The sequence below is a fragment of the Caloenas nicobarica genome, chromosome 23 (assembly GCF_036013445.1).
Source record: "Caloenas nicobarica isolate bCalNic1 chromosome 23, bCalNic1.hap1, whole genome shotgun sequence".
Classification (NCBI taxonomy): domain Eukaryota; kingdom Metazoa; phylum Chordata; class Aves; order Columbiformes; family Columbidae; genus Caloenas; species Caloenas nicobarica.
Window position 1 is genome coordinate 3022254 of NC_088267.1, and position 17021 is coordinate 3039274.

A 17021-nucleotide genomic window follows, 5' to 3' on the forward strand; every position below is an offset into this window, starting at 1 on the left:
GAAGGGACAGAGACAGCAGGGGTCTCGCTGCCACCCGGGCTGTCCCTCCGAGCGCTGCATGGGCACGTGCGGCCTGGGCTGAGCAGCCTGCGAGGGGCTGCGAGCGAACCCACCCGGGGCTGTGCGGCTCGGGGTGTCTCCCAAAGTCTTCCATGAGAGGTCACCCTGCACCCAGCGAGGCCCTGACAAACCACGCTGGTGTCAGGATGGCTCCCAGGAAACTCTGTCGCCAGCCGTCCCGGCAGCGAGGACAGGGCTCAGCTGCGCCGGGGAACGGTCCCCACGTCCCTGCCCACCGCCGGGTCCCACAGCCCCTGCTGGGATGCAACAGCGACTCGATGTCTGCAGGATTCCTCCCGCTGCCATCAGCCTGTCCCAGCAGCCGTTTAACAGAAATACTCAGAGCATTTACCCTTGGGCATCACCTTCTCCTTTCCAAAGCAGCGTTCCCGGCTTACCGGCTAAGCTCGGCTTTACTGCAGCAGAGTCAAAAGCAGAGAGAGGCAACATGTTTCACTAATAAATAATGATGGGGAAAACCAAGCAGTTACGCAAGTGTCTGCGACAGCAGCTATTTACCGTTTTCCTGAGCCCTTCCCAGTCACAGCCCCTCTGCCGGAAAATGTCAGCTGCCCCCTTTTCCAGATGCATCCCTGCCTGCTCAGCCAAGTTTTGTTTAGATGCAGCATCTGTAGCTGCGGATTTGCTGTACTCTGGCATGCCGGAGAGTGTTTACTACTTCAGAGCTAAAAGAATAATATAAGTTGAACAAACACTTCATGGTATTAATATAAGAAGTTTAAATAGACAGTCGCCGACTATTTTATCCCACCCAGGGCAATGTGAAGAACAGAGGATTTATACCTATTGCTGAGCAAATACCTCTTGAGAAGCCACATCCATTGGGGAAAGAGAATTTGTTCTCAGGAGTGGAAGGCAGAGCGCGCCGCAGACAAGCAAGCGAGGGAGAGCCCCGTGCCTGCTTGTGGCAGCGTGTCCGTCACGTGCCACGGGCACACGGTGACGTCGGGCTCCGTGTTGGCAAGGCTGGCTTCGCAGCGAGGCGCTGAGACCGTGCGGTGTCACGGCTCGTAGCTACTAGTCATCCGTAGAAACGTCTGCGGGATGAATGGAGACACGTAGCAGAAATCAGAAGTGTCAAACGTTTCCTGAGCAGAGGGACACGTGTCCCCCCGCTGTCTGCTCTGTGGTTTGCTGTCGTGTTTCCAGCCCTGAGAGCAGGAACGTCTCCCAGGGTCACAGGGATGTGCTCTCACCAGCAGCTCGGGGTGCCCTGCCCAGGACACCGGTGCCAGCAGCCGCTCTCCAACAGGCCAGTCCCGAACCGCGGCACACGCTGGTGATGCCACCACGCAGTGGGAGTGTCACAGGGAGGACGACTGTCCATCCGGGAACACCTTCCACGTGTGCCCGGGCTGGAGCATCTGCTCAGGGCACCCAGGGGCTCAGGGAAGGACATCTCTGGTACTTCCCTTACAAGCCCCACTGAAGTCTCCATAGCCAAGGGGTTAACTCCTCAACAGCAGCTCTGGGACCGCTTGTGCTATGGGGGCTCATGCGGAGCCCCTCGGGACATGGGCTGGGTCTCCCCAGTGCTCCCAGTAAAGCCGTGTGGGACGGGGTTCCCGCTCCGCAGGGCACGGAGCTGAGCACTTGCTGCCCATCAGGAAACTCTCATTTCCTCCTTCCCCGGCCAGGCTGGTGGGGTCAGTGCGGACCCCAGACACGGGGGCCGGTGTTGCCGTGGGGCTGTGCCGCTGCCTGCCCGCCTGCCTGCGCAACGCGGGACAGCGCCGGCCGCCCCCCGCCCTCCCACGGGACGGATGTGTGTCACCGGGCAGAGACACAAACAGCCGGCACAGCTCTCCCCGCGTGGCTCCCATGATGTCAGCGGCAGCGGCAGCCGCTCCGGTTGCCGATCTGATGTGAGTCAGCCTGTGTCAGCGCGGCAGCCGGCCGAGCCGGCGGGCAGGGGCCGAGACGTGGTTTCCTACCTGCTCAGGCTAAACCAGAGGTGTTAACTGGCCCACGGCTCAGTGGCAAAGCTCCTTCCCAGTGTTTGACGGATGGGTCAAGGGCCGAGCTGGCTGGTATCAGAGGGAAGCTCTGCGTTTGGCGCAGCTCGCAGTGGTTGTGCAACGCACACAATGCAGAAGTGCGAACAGGACTGGCCTCCCCCTCGTCCCTGGAGCAGCCCGGCTCTGTGGGAGAGGACGGTGCTTTTGCTACGCGTGGCTGGGGATTTCCCCAGCGTCAGGAGTGTCCCGCTGGCATGGGGCCACAGCAGCCTGTGGCTGCGCCAGGCTCCCGCTGCTCCCGGGAGCCGCGGGTTCCTGCAGCACCCAGGGCACAGGGACCCCCTGGCACAGCCCCGCGCTCGGGACGCTGCGGCCGGCGCCTCGGCCCCGCCACCCTGCGCTGCCAAACCGCGTCCTGCTCGGGTCCCGACGTGCCGCACCGGGAGAGCACCGCCAGGCTCCAGCCTGTCTTTCCACTTTTACACAACAGTGTACAAAAGAAGTGATGCATTAATTGCAAAACAGCATCTGGAGCAGAAGGCTCAAGAGACACAATATTCAGGAACAGCATGTGGGATCTGAGGTCTGTTTGTCAGACTGTTTCAAGCCTTTGACAATATCCTCCCAACCCACATGCCTGATTCACATCTGACATCAAGTAAAGAAGGCAAAGAAGTGATTGCACTTCTAGTTTTGCTCTTCGGGATAAACTACCCTTTTTCTAATAATTAGATTTGTTTTCTCAGCCTTCCACCTAGAGGACTGAACAAGGTTTTACAATTTAGTCCAAACTTTCTGATTGATTGCGCCTGTCTTTGTGGAACAAGCATTTGGGATGAAAAGGACGACATGATACAGAGAGGAGGTTACGGAGAGGCTGAGGTCCGGTTAATGCCATCTTCCCATCATGCCGATAAATATGTGTTGCATTTCTGGGCTTGTCTATCCAATCTTATGTGCAGAAAGGGAAGTATTTACTTTGGTTTATAATCTTGAATCCTCTGTACAGTAAATACCAATAACTTCCGATTGCTTAGAGCAGCAGATAAACCTGGTGTGCCTCTCCCAAGTCCCTGTTTGCCACCCTGGTGCCTGCACACCCTTCTCTTCCTTCCCGCTCTGCTCAGTGTTTCTGTCAAGGGTGGAAAGTTGGCTGCTCACCAGCGAGAACTGCATTTCGATAGAAAACGTGTTTTTATGAAAACAGAAGACTGGCTTTCAGTGTCTGCCGAGGTTTGCTTTAGCAGGGATTCTGCCCATTAGTGAGCTGCTGAAATGAAGGGAAAAACCTGTGCATGCAACAGTTGCTTACGAAATATTCACAGCAGGACGGGGCTGATGTACCGTGCGAGGCTCAGCTCTGGTCCTGCTGCAGCCAGCAGCCCAGGTGTGTGAAACCCGGCCTGAAATCCCCCCGCAAAAACATCTTCGAATATTCTGGAAGGGAGCGGTGTCTGGCAGGAGCCATCGCCCCGTGTGGGGCTGACCCCCCACCCAACGTCAGCCGGATGACACGGTCCCATGCAAAGACTTCTGAGCTATGATTAGCACAAAGCTGCAAACACTAATTAATTTAACGCAGCTATTAAAAAAAAAATCCATTCTAATAACTTGTTGCAGCTTACGGCATGTAGACAATTCTATATCTTCCTGTAATTCTTTGTAATAATAATTAAATGACCTTTAAAATGGCAGTGGGTGGAAAAATTCAGTAAAGCTGAATAGCAATTCAGCAACTGCTACAGAAAATTGAAAATCGAGAAGAAAGAAACTCACTTTGATGTTAAAGTGATGAGGGAAAAAAAAAAAAAGAAAAAGTGAAAAAATTAAGTGTGAAGCTGGAAGTTTGTTTTTCCTTTGCACTGATTTCCAGGTCCTGTTGCGCAGAATAACTCTGGGAGCACTAAAAACCCCGGCGTGTCCCCTGGGTGGTGACAGGGCCAGGCCGGGCAGCGCCCGCGCGTCCCGGGCACGGAGCCGCCGCACCGGTATCGCCGCTCTGCAGCCTCGCCGTGCATTTGATCCCCTACAATACGCGGGATTTATCTCTCTCACTTTCATGTGCCTTTAAGGAAACACCACTTTTTATCTCATTTCTACTGCTTTTTATCATCACAAAGAGTTTTTAATGAAACGAGAAAGCGTCTGTTTCTGCAGGCTGGAGCGGCGTGGGTAATTTCAATATAAAACAAACAAGGCGGCTTTCAAAATTAAAATTTTATGTGTGGCGTTTTCTCATTTAACAGAATGCACAAAGACGGGCAAAACTAATTAACATGAGCTTGAGACTCAGCACTTGGCAAAATTAAACAACGGGACTCTGCAAAAGGAATGATTTGCTCAAACGGGTGGAGAAAGGGACTGAGAGGAAGCAACGCTGCTCTCGAAAATTCACCACCTCTTAAGAAAATAAATGCAAACAAAACTGCATCCTACCTCACGTTCCTCAGACGGGCTTCAGAGCCCCACGGCCCAGCTGAAAACACTGGGGAAGGGCAAATATAACGTCTGGGAATGGCAGCGTCAGGAGGGAGCTGGGGCAGCCCCAGGTCAGGGCTCGGTGCCGCAGGAGGGGTCGGCTCCCAAATGTACCTGCCGCAGGCTGGCAGCTCCTCCAGAGACCCCCAGGAAGGTGCTGCCTCCTTCCCCAGGTGTCCCTCTGCTTTCCAATCCCTTCCCACCACAAAAACACGTCGGATCCAGCAGAAGATGGAGACAAAGACGCAAAGGAAGCCGGGGCAGAGCGGCAGGGCAGGGATGCTGCCAGCGCATCGGGGCCGTGATTAACCTGCGGTTACCGACGCCGTGGGGGCTCCCGATGAACCGTCTTAGAGGAGAGGAAGAGGTGGAATTAAGGCTAATCACTCGTTATCAACCTGGGGACTGTGCCTGCAGAGTTCACGATTTACAGTCCCTGGGAGCAAGTCAGAGTTGGGCTCTGATTGCTGCAATCACTGCAAAATGGGGATGGGGCTTATTTGCCTGTTTTGCACATAATTTGTGGGGTGAAGTGCTGAATCTTTAAGGTGGCAAGGTGTCTGGATGTATTTAACGAGCAATTTAGGCCCGCTGGGCCAGAGCAAGGGCTGAATCCTGCCTTGCAGCATCAAGCCTGGCCACGGCAGCAGCCGCAGAGCGGCACCGCGCTCCCCGGCGTGCCAGGGCACGGAGCGGGGGCCTCCTGTGCCTGGGAAATTACACTTTCCACTGAAAGGAAGAAGAAAGCAAGCCTGTGGAAAGACAGGAACAAGCTGCCAGACCAGGTAATCCATCTGAGGAGCGTCTGTGTCAAGATGATTCATGTCTTCCAATTTACTCCCAGCTCAAATCTAAAGTAAATCAGCCCAGACTGTTCCCCGCCCCGCGCAGCGGGACACAGGGAACATCCCGCCCATCCACTGCGCTGCTCTCGCAGCTCCCAACACTTGTCCTGCGGAATTAGAGCCAAACTGTTTGTTGTTGGTTGATAGGTGAAGGAAGGGGAGGAGGTGCCCAGGGAAGGGAAACGGGGTGCGAAAGGGGATGACGAGAATGGATTCTTCCAATACGCTGTTCCATTGCTTTTCTGCAGCAGTTCCTTTCACAGGAGAACAGCCCAGGAAGAACACTATCAGTACTAGCTCCCACCTGTAATGAGAAAGCTGTCCAAAGTCTTAATTACCTTTTCAAACGACTTAAATTCTCCTGCCTCCTCGCCGCGGCCCCGCTGCCGGTGCCGAGCCGTGTCCGCGCCGCCGGTGCCAGCGCCGCAGCCGGGGGCTCAGCCGACCGGCTCCACCGAGGATGCGGATGATGAGAAGGTTTGGCTGGCGGTCCTGGGAACAGCGACAAAGCGCAGCAAGGCTGCTAATAAGCCAGACGCACTCTAAGCACTAATTCACTTTATGATGAGAGCGCTGTTGCTGCTCAGATTAAGTATTTATCTACTTGTTTAACAGAAATCAATAAATGAATAACAGCTCAACGGATGTGACATTTGTGGAACTCCGCAGTCATTTGTAACTCATGTTTTAACGTCTCCTAATGAGCAGGATTAGCTCTGCGCAGTTCAGGCCGCGCACTGAGAGCACTGAACCCGAGCAGCCCGTTCTCCAGAGCTGAAGACTTATCCCTTGTTTCTGTTATTTTGAGGCAGGGGAAGCTCTTGGAGAGCGGGACTTGCCTGGCTACGGCAGGGCTGCGCGGAGCCCCGCGGCACGGGTCAGGCCAGCTTGGGGGTGGGAAAATGCAAGGGAGAGTCCGGGAACGCCAAAGCCGGGGATGGGCAGGACCCCAGGGTGCGTGTCACCCCTCGCCATGGCTCTGACAACACGTCAGGGTTCCCAAAAGGATCCACGGTGGAGTTGTGGCTGCTCTCGGGCAGACGTGGTTTCTGCAGCTGCGCCTCCAAAGTGTCCCAGAGGGGGTCCCCAGAAGAAATAACTTCCAGAAGGGCTGGCCTTTATGTACTCCAGGCATGTTTAATTTGCTGAATATTTCATGCTGTTGTGTTTAGCAGCTCTTCAAACTCCTCAAAAGTGAGAAGGCAAACTTTTAAATCTATTGTCTAGGGCCATTTTGCATCTGTTACCCCGTGGCTGCAGTCCCAGTGCTGGAGGCACCATATGGCTCGCATTGTTATTAGAAAAGCAGCACACACGCAAAGAGCAGCAGGACTGAAAAAAATGGCCTGGAATTAAAATTCACCTTGTTGCTAACTGCAGACTAAATGACTAAGCCAGAGGGACTGGGTATCTCGCTGCAGTGGTTAGAGCGGTGTTTATTTCTCTTCTGAAGGAGCCCTGAAGTATTTCTATATTGTGTCTTGATTTAAAAACACAGGAGCCACTTCCACTCCAAGAGCAGCGCAACGCTTCCTCCTATTGCTAATGAGAGCTACACAAATAGGAGAGTGGGAAAACAGGCCCTAAACAGCACTCACATTTTTCATGATATGGGAAATAAGAGAGTCGCCAAAGGGAGCTGCTTCTGTTAAGTACCAGCACAGTGGAAATAATCCATTCGTGTAGCAAACCTGCAATGAGCTTGTTACCTGGGCGAGCCCCCGTCCTCCTCCTGCAGGACGAGCCTCAGCCCTGGGTAGCGAGGCTGCAAATGGGGCCACCCGGACATTTGGGAGGGGAGCAGGACGGAGGTAGAAACACTTTTGTGCTGGAAGGCGGGCAGATCCCCAGCGTCTCCGGCTCCCACGCAGCTCTCGGGCGCTCGCAAGGGGAATTTGCCGCGGAACTTGCTCCGCGAGCTGCAATGTGGTGTTAAAGGGTTTCCCTTCCTCTGCGAAGCTGAAGCTAAGGGCGGATGAGAACCGCGGCAGTTCGGGGATGGAGCACAGGAGTGCGCAGACTCCCGCGCGGTGCTGCCACGCTCCACGCCAGCCCACGCGATCCCAGGATCCAGTGGATCCCGTCCCGCTCGGCCCCGCGCTCCCCCGGCTGCTCCTCAGGGACATTTGCTCTGCTGTAGGAGCTTTAGCAGCTCAGCTGCCAACGCCAAACACAGACAGAAGCAGGAGCTGGTTTCTTCAGGAGCTGTGCTGGCAACACGATCGGCTCTTTCTGAAGAAGAAAATGCTGCCGCCTCCCTTGCGCCCTTCCGATGGCACCCCGGTCCCAGCGGTTCCTGAGGGACCTCTTTGTGTCCTGCCCTAGCGAGGCTCTGTCTGCACAGGGCTCAGACTTCAGCTCTGATTTTCTCCCCTCTGTTTTATCCCCCTGCATGGAGTTGTTTTTTTTTTTTTTTCTAAGACCTGTAGCCGTCTTTGATCTCAGAATATTGATGTAAATATTGCATGATCCTGCCTCAGCCTCCAGGAAACCCAGATGTTCAATTGATTAGATCTTAACATCGAGTTCAAGAACTCTGAAAAGCACATGAAATAATAAACTTGTTCCAGTGTGAAGTTTCTCTGTTCAGGACCAAATTCAGGGTTAATTCATTATTCTTGACAACTATTGCAGGAGACAGAGCAGTTAAGCCAACTAATTGTGGGGTGGATTCTGCATGAGCTGAAGTCAACAGGTCACATACAATTAATATTCAAATCAATCTCACATAGCAAGGAATAATACACTTTGCCTATCTGCAGACTGTGCGCAAGCAGCGCGAAGGATGGAAACATCTCACGGGGGGAACCGGGAGGACTCGAGCACCAAGGCAGGGAAGCTGAGATGGCATTAACCGCGGCGCTGGACACGCGCGTCCCTTCCCACCAACACAGCGTTCTGCTGAACACCCTCACAGCTGGAGCTCACCTGGAGTCTCCTCAGGCAGAAGCCTGGCTCACATTTCAAAAGCAGAGAATCCAGCTTCATTTTTATCTCTAGAAGAGACAATTAATCATTTTCGGTGTCAGGAGAATGATGCTCTTCCTCTCGCAACACCCACTGCAGAGTAAGCCTGAGCCCAAGTTTTCCTAGAGTTCCTTGTGCTGTTGTTTAGATAAGTTTAAATGAGCTGTGATTAAGCTAATTTCAAGCTAATTAACTCAGAAAGATATCCTCCACTTTTTAAAATTCTAAGTGGTTGTTCATTAAGAGTGAGTGAACGGGTAAGGGCTGCGTCACTGCAGCACGAGGAGCTAAATGCAGAATGAGCAGCAGAGTCATTACTGAAATATGAATATTCGTTATCTAATTAAATGGCATAATTAATGGACTGTTACTGTACCGCTGCTGTGGGGATGTGTGTTTTCATGCAGGCAGGCAGGGGAGCGGGGGATCCAGTCGCCGGTTGCCCTCCTGGCCGCTGGGTCGGACCAGCCCCGCTGCGCTGGCCACGGGCTCTGGGGCAGGAGGTGGCACTTGGGGACCAGCCCTGGGAGCCAGCCAGCCGGGGCAGGCAGCCCGAGCCTGCCGGGGAACGCTCCCCGTCTGGAGGCTGCGGGGGCCAGAGGGCACGTGCCGCCCTCCCGCTCCAGCCTGCTCAAAAAACGAGGTGGAAAACCCACTGCGGTCGTGCTCCCGGCTGCATCCTGGCATGGCGAGGAAAAATGGAAGAAAACAAGACTGGGAGAGGAAGCTGCAGGTAAACGTGGCGCAGGAGCTCTGCTGTGCCTGGCTGCAGCTCAGCCCTGCTCCCACGCACAGAGCCGCGGCGCTGGCGGGGGATTCACGAGCAGCAGAAGATGCTCGAGTAGGTGACCCCTGCGTTAACAAAACACGAAGCCACAACACAGAGCATCGCTGGGTGCAGCAAGGATCTAAACTGTGTATCATCACAATTCATGAGTTTTCCTTTCCCGCCCGGCTCATTCCGCACTTGAATGGAAACCAGAGAGCTCTTTCCTTTATTCTCATGTCCTTCTCTCCACAGCTCTTGCTCCTTCAAGTGAAAAACCTGAAAATCCCCGAGAAGGTCATGAAATACAGTTACAATGGAGTGAGAGGCATTAGATTGAAGGATTGATCCTGGCAGCAAAGCCATTTCCCTCTGTTGTGCACGTATAAATAAACCTGGATTGTGTGTTGAGCGATGAGCCTCCTTGGCAGCCGGGCTCTCGGTGCAGGGAGGGGCAGAGCGTGTCCCCCGGCTGCTGGCGGCGGCTGCGTCCCCAGCGCGTCCCTCGCTGGCCCCTCGGGCAGGGCTGGGGGGTGGCGGTGACGCTGACGGGCTCGTCGGTGCTGGGTTCTCCGTGGCGGGTGACAGCCGGGGTCGCCCTCCGGCTCCTGTTGCAACCCACGGCGCTGGCTGGGCATGAAGGGTGGTCACCGTGTCACCCTCCGCAAAGCCTGAGGGCCCCACATCGTGGGCTTGGGGAGGCACCTGCAGGGGCTGCTGCAGCTTAAGAAAGGGCTTTTCAGAAGAGACTTGATAGTTCTCATCTGACTCACGCATAAAGGAGCGTAGGTAATCAGAGACTGTCTCTCCGCAGCTCTCCTAAGCGCTGAAGGCAGCTGCTGCGCAGCACTGGGCGGAGATGCCACGCTGGGGATGTTCTGAACTTCTCCAGGATTAAGCGCTGTGGGGCCAAAGCAAACAAGCGACATGGCAACACCCAGGGCTTAGATCTCCCCCTTCCCCGGCTCCCGCAGCACGTCCCTTGCAGCCCTCCTGCGGGGAACGGGGTGGCCCAGCCCTGGGTTTCCCGCTGCTCTGATTCCTTCCAGAACCCTCAGTGATATTATTGAAATTTCACAGTCATCAGTTTCAGAAATTATTTCTCAAGTTTCCACTGCTCTTGGAGTCATAATAAGTTATTCATACACTTTCCCCCAGGAGCAGAGGAACAGGAGCCACCACCGCTGTCAGCGGATCCTTCCTCTGATGCCCGCAGGTTGTAACGGACTTTTTTTCTTGATCGGTGCAAATAATAACAACACTATCCAGAGCCTGCCTGCCCCTTTCCTGCTGCTGTCAGGGTGACAAGAACACGCACCGCGAAGCCTCGACAGCGGTTTCCTTCTCCCTGGCCAGCGGCTCACGATGCGCGGCCGTGCTGGAGTGACACAGCTCCCGTGCACGGCCTGTTAAGCTCAGTTTAAATGGAATACCACAGCAAAATGCCTTTCCAAAGGGGATGATAAATCAATGCTAAAATCTATTTTGCCTAGTAACGCAATGATACGTTCTAGCAGGAGAGAAGCCACTATTTTGAATGCAATCCAACGTGAACGGTTCCTCTCTAGCCTTGGTCTCCTCCAAACCTGCTCTGACTAATCCAATGTGAGCCGCTGGGTTAGAACGGCTCACGGCTCACGGCTGGGGCGGTTTTGTGCGTGAGAGCTCTGCCTACGGGGCTGTGTAGTTTGATGCTAATTTGAGGTAATGAATTGAACTTAAAAGTCACAATCTCCAGTTCCGCGATCTCTCATCTGCGGCTTCAGAGTTTACAAAAGGTTTAGTGCAAACTAACTCTTTGTGAGAGCTTGCTCTTGTGATTAGCAGTGGTGAAGGGCAACACTGCATGATTATTTCATGACTCTCAGAAATGCAAGGAGGGTTTTTTTTCCCCTCTGTATCCTTGCCTTCTTTAAAGGAGAGCAGCAGCAGAGCTGTGGAGGAAGAGCAGAAACGCAGCGCTGGGAGCCGCGTTGTGCTGCAGCCTGCCCTGCAGATCAGACGGCGTCGCACGCGCCGATGCTGCCGCGGTGCCCCAGCACGGTCAGCCAGACCTACAAACGTGCTGTCACGGAGGAAAACAACCTCTTTCTGGGTTACCGAGACTGAATTCTCCCTGAGGAGCCTCTCTGCTGCAAAGGAGAAGCTGGGAAGTGGTTTGCCTGAGGACAAGGAGGGCCTTAAGCTGGGCTTAATGACTCTGCTGCAGTTCCCCAGTCCAGGACCCCCGGCCAGGCTGGGACCCCGGTGCTGCTGGAGATGAGGTCCCAGCCCTGGCCGAACCCACAACCTGCTCTCAAAGGGGACACGCTCAGATGCTGAAAATGGAGCAGGTGCCTCCCTGGGAGGATGAGATTATCACTGGCATTTGAACGAGGGACTCTTCTGGCATCCCCTGAAGTGGGCTGGTGCTACGGACCTGGGAGAGAAGGCTTTTCATTTGAATGCAGTTCTTAATGATAATGGCAACATATGGCAAGTGATATTTCAAAGCATCTAAATCTCACCAAGGCACAGGTAGGCTCCCCAGAAGTAAAATATTCCGCCTGCTGCATTAGAAAATGTGAGCGAGACAGAAAATCCAGCAGTGACAATGCTGGGAGTTAAGAGAGAGAAAATGACTTAGTAAGTGATACCAAAGTTCACACATTTACGTGTCTTAAGAGCGCACTTTCCTGACAGCCAAACGTTTCCTTTAAGTCTCATCATCTTGTAACAAATTAAAGGCAAACAGGCATTCATCAAATGGGAATATTCTCAATTCTTAGAGCAAATTGACTTTAGATTATTGCTGGAGATGGAGCGTGTCGCGGGGAAAGAGGGCAGCGGTGCGGGGGCCCGCGCAGAGCAGGAGGATGTCCGGCTGTCCGGCTGCCTGTCTGTCTGTCCGTGCAGCTCGTGCTGGTTATCACTGTCTCTACTCCTCATCAGCTTTACGTCTGTTAATGTGGTCAAGCAAATCAACAGTGGGTTGTTGGGTTTTTTTGTTGGTTTTTGTTTTTACCATTACAAACCAGCCAAGATATGAGTGGGTGAAAAATGACAGATGAGCGGAAACAAATCCTCCAGAATCATAAAATGACACCAGAGGGGGAAAAAAAAAAAAAAGACTTTTTTACTGTGATTGTGCAGAAAATCAATAAAGCACCACTACGAGGCGGTGCTGCAGATAACAAGCAGATTATATCAGTTTTCACGGAACATATTGTTTGGCAGGCAGAATGCTCTCAGAGACTGTAATGGTGCATCATAAAGTTTAAGTTAGTGTTGTTGGCTAGGAGATTTAAATAAAACCTAAATCCTGACATTTTTGATGGCTATTATTTATTCAATAGCCTGAGATGTCAAACCTTGTCATCTTCAGTTTTCAGAGCGGGAGAAGCTCCGCGCCGAGGCCAGCGATGGATTGTGACTTCATCTGTGCTTCAGGTGAGTATTCCCCCAGAAACGGGCTCGGGGGCAGCCCCAGGGACACAGAAAATCCCCACAGCAGAATCTCTACCCGGCCCCACTTGGTCAGACAGGCCGAGCATCAACGGGATGGGCTAATTACCGCAAGACTCCGTGGTTCACCCACCAATCATGCCGATCGATGCCGTGCCAATGAGAGAGGAGAAATCAGCTCACCGCGAGCGGCTGACCTTCCCTCCCCTCCCCTCCATCATCCAGGACGCCGGATCAATACCAGAAATATTATTGGTGCTTAAAGTCAAACGGTTTCAATCTAGCCATCTGAAATGCTATTATTTTTTCTCCACAGGACATGTTTTTAATAGGCCCATTGCCAATTGCAGGCAGTTGCAGAGAGCTCACTCTATGCTAATTGCAAAGCTAATTGTTCTTATTGCAAAACCCATTATATAGTACAGTTATATTGCAGTTAACGAGATGTTTGGATTAAATGGCTCACTAAAAGTCAATAAAAACAAATTTGCTTGACTATTCCTTTAATTTTTCAGATGCAGTGCTAATACACTGTTAATTCTCCCTAAAGGCCTGGATTCATTAAACTACTTAAAGCGGGACTAATCTCTATATATAGTGCAAAGGCACTAAAGCAGCGCGCTGCAGCCATAGGCACGTGGTCCCGGGGGGATGTGCTTGCCCAGCAGAGCTGACCCAGCATCGGGGGGTTCCTGGTGGGTGCTGCAGGATCACCCCCCCTGTTGCAGCCAGAGATGGGACAAGCGTGAGGGGATCCCCCGAAACCGGGGGGGCTGGCGCGGGACGGGGTGCACCAGGCTCGCAGGGACTCGCTGCGGGGGGCTCTGAGCGGAAAAGCCTCGTTTCACCTGTAATGAACTGTGAAGAATGGATAAATGCCTTTTATACTAACTTATCTTGCAAAAAACCCTTCCTACTCTTATTTGTCTCGTGTGCACTCCACGGGATGCTGCCCTTGAGTTTTCTCCTGCTACTTGAACACAGAGCTGGAGCTGAGCCTGTGTTCAGTCTCGGGGAGATTCAGGCCGGGTGGGCAGAGATGCAGGATTTCTGCACAAGGAGCATTTTCAAGAGCAAATGCAAATCAGTCTGGTGATTACCGAGAATATTTTAAATAGAAGTGAATGTGTGAAGGAAATCCTTCAGTCTCGCTTCCCCACTTTGCCTGGCACAGGCTCCTGACACGCTGCCAAGCAAGATATGACAGAATTACGCCTTTAAATACGAACAGAGGAGCGAGAAGCTGAAAAGCAGAATAAAGGGGCAGTCAACGTCCTATTGCCCGAGACGAGGCTGTTCCTGGTGACTCGATGGCTGAATTAGCGAACCTGAGCACCCAGCGAACCAGCAGAAATGGCAGATACTGGTATCAGGTATTATTGCTCTTTTTTAGAAGACCAGATACCAAGCACCACCTTCCCGCAGCGGAGTCACCGGGGCTGCACCGAGCACGGCCGGCTGGAGTGTCCCCGAGTGCTGTCACCCCTCTCCCACCGCTGCCCTGCACATCTCGGGGTGCTCCAGGGCTCCTTTGTTCTAGGACAGACTTACTGTAGCTCTGCAAATGGACTCTTCAGAAATAATGATGCTAACTCGCAGCGCTGAGCCCGCTAGGCAGGGAGGTGCAACGCGCAGCACGCCTGGCTTGGGGACTTCAAAGTGTGCAGCGGGATAAACAAGATGACAAGGAACCATGAAAGGCGCGACACGAAATGAGATTTAACGAGAGTTCAGAGTCATTACCTAGATCAAAGTTAGGCAGGACACAGGCGTATTCGGAACCGGGCAGCAGGAGCGGGGAGCGCAGGGCTGGCCGTGCCCATGGCGGGAGCAGAGCCAGCAGCGCCGCCCCGGCTCCGCGAGCAAATTACACCACAATTAAAAATCAAGAAATACCAGTAGGGATCTCCAGCCCATACTGCTGTGTGCACCAGAGGGAAAGAAGGGCGGTGAAGGAGCAGGACGGCTGCTTTGAATATGCTGTAAATCAATTTAAACCCCAGAAACCAGGATTTTGGTGCACCTCGCCCTTCAAATTCACGATGGAAATTGCTGCATTTTGCAAGTCACTATTGTTTCTATGAGTTACAGGGCACCATTGGAGAAAGCCAAGTTATGAAAGGCTTCCCACCATGTTTTATATTTTATTCTGGAACTTATTCCAATAACAAGAGAAAGGAAAATAAAAAACGAACTTTAAAATCCCCCAAGGTTATGCTTAGACTCCACTGAAAACCATTCCCAGAGCCCCGGTTCCCGTTCCAACTGGGAAAAGACAAGGAGCAATAAATCACGACCACAAGGCAAACGGCAGCAATTAAAGTCCTCTCCGAGGCCGCCTGTCTCCAGCCCCGGCTGGACCGCGGCCAGTCGCCCGTCGCCCAGCACCGGCACGGCTGCGCTGTATAGTTTGCATAAATTAATTAGCTAACGATGCCGAAGTGCTCTGACCAGCTCAGCGCTTGTCCCGGGCACGGGATGGGAGGCGGCGCCGGGTTTGGCTGCTCCCTGGGCGGCACACGGGGACCAGGAGGGACCAACGGGCTCCCGAGAGGTGAGGAACCTCCACGCCTGCAGGACTGTGCCGTGCGGCGGCACCTCCCCGTGTTCACAGCCCCAGTCGTCACTGCCTTGCCAAGAAACAAGCTTCTGTTCCATAGGACTAATGTTCGGTTTCAGTAAGAGCAGGGCTTCATTACTAAATTTTTAACCAGGGGAAGCTCCCTAGTCCATTACTGCCTTCCTCCCATGTTTATTAAAGCAATAACTTTGGTTTTAAAAGGGACACGTTTCCCTTGAGCTCTCTCACACTTTGGTGCCCTGATTAAAAAAAATAAATTAGAGACTGAGCAGGTCTCTTGCTTCAAAGGAGCGTAAATTGGGCGGCTCGAAATCCTGGGGCAAGTCAGACCACGAAACGCTCCGAGATGGGTCCGCAGATGGTCGCAGGTGAGATGAGGAGGAAGGCGGAGGTGGAGCAGCTCCAGCTCTGCACACTTTGTGGAAGTTCTGATTAAAATGTCATCATCCCCGTCTGTCGCAGCGAGGACGGGCTCTGCAGGGCGCTCTGCGGCCGGAGCCCTCGGGGAGCAGCTGCTCCCGCGTCCCTCCCAGCTCGGCTCCGCATTTCAGCATCCTATAGGGAAATTGTTGCTTTAGCTACATTTGAAATCTTCTTGCTTTAATTTCACTTCATCAGCAAAATGCAAGCCATTTCAACAGGCAACGCGGGGGATGAGTTAGCCTGATTATCTCGGGAGACCCCAGCTCCCCTCACAGCACCTGCTGTCTTGGCGGAAAAAAAACCGGCACGTTTAAGACTGGATGGCTTAAAATCACGGAATCGTTGAAGTTGGAAAAGACCCTTCAAATTATCGAGCTTCATAATGCAGCCGCTCCACAGCCAATGTCTTTGGTACATGGATGTGCTCTCTGTACCTTTAACCTGATCACTCTTCCCATCTTCCAAGATTAACAAATTATTTAGAAAACATGTGTAACAAGTGCCTACATGGATTTCTCAGCAGTGCAATGCTTAACATTACCACTGTGCATCAAACTGTGTGGAAATAATTCTGCACAATAACATCCTGTATATTTTGAGGGGTGCAAATCCATCACTGGCATATTCCTTTACTTCTGCTTTATTTCTTATTTCTAAAAAGCTGTGTCATTATTTATTGCTCCTATTTCAACACTGTGAAAGCTTAATGGATATTTTAAGGCCGGTACTGCTCAGACGTACTAACGCAAGCCTTGGCACGGCTGCCCTTTTATTATTTTTTATATCACGCGTAAATATTGACTGACATCATAGGAAATTCATAAATCAGAGTCCTTTCAAAGGCACTGCGAAGCGCAGGAGCAGCCCCCAAGCCACTGCGCCAGGACAGACGGACGGGACAGCAACGAGTCACCTTGGTCCCTGCGTTACCACGTCTGACGGACAGACAGATCAGGGATTTGTATGAACCCTTTTCTAATCTTAAGCTGCTAATTCATGCCCAAGTTCCCCTCTTCTATTTTGTTTCTACAAATACAGCCAAGTGCTGATGAGATGAAGATTTAATGTCGAGCAAGAGGGAACAACTGGCTGGAATAAAAACATTCATCAGAGCACAAGATTGAAGGGGAACACACAGGAGAAAATGAGTCCCATTTGAAACGCGGATGCCAGTTGCTTCGCTCTGCCTGAAGCAGACGAGTGACCCCCCGGGCACAGCCCATGGGGCACAGACCCCAGAGCTGGGGGGCATTAAACCTGCCCCGATCCGCCCAGCAGTGCCGGACCCCCACATTCCCACATCCCTCAGGAAAACATCGCGCTCTGCCCTCGGGACAGCTGGTTTCCTTGGTGCTCCATGGGCTTTTCTGCCTTTTTTTTTTTTTTTTTTTGCACAATACAGTCTTACACCATCTACAAGTCTGGAAAAATGGAATTTAGCGTTTGGCCTGTTCTGGCAGTTTTACACAAAACTGTAT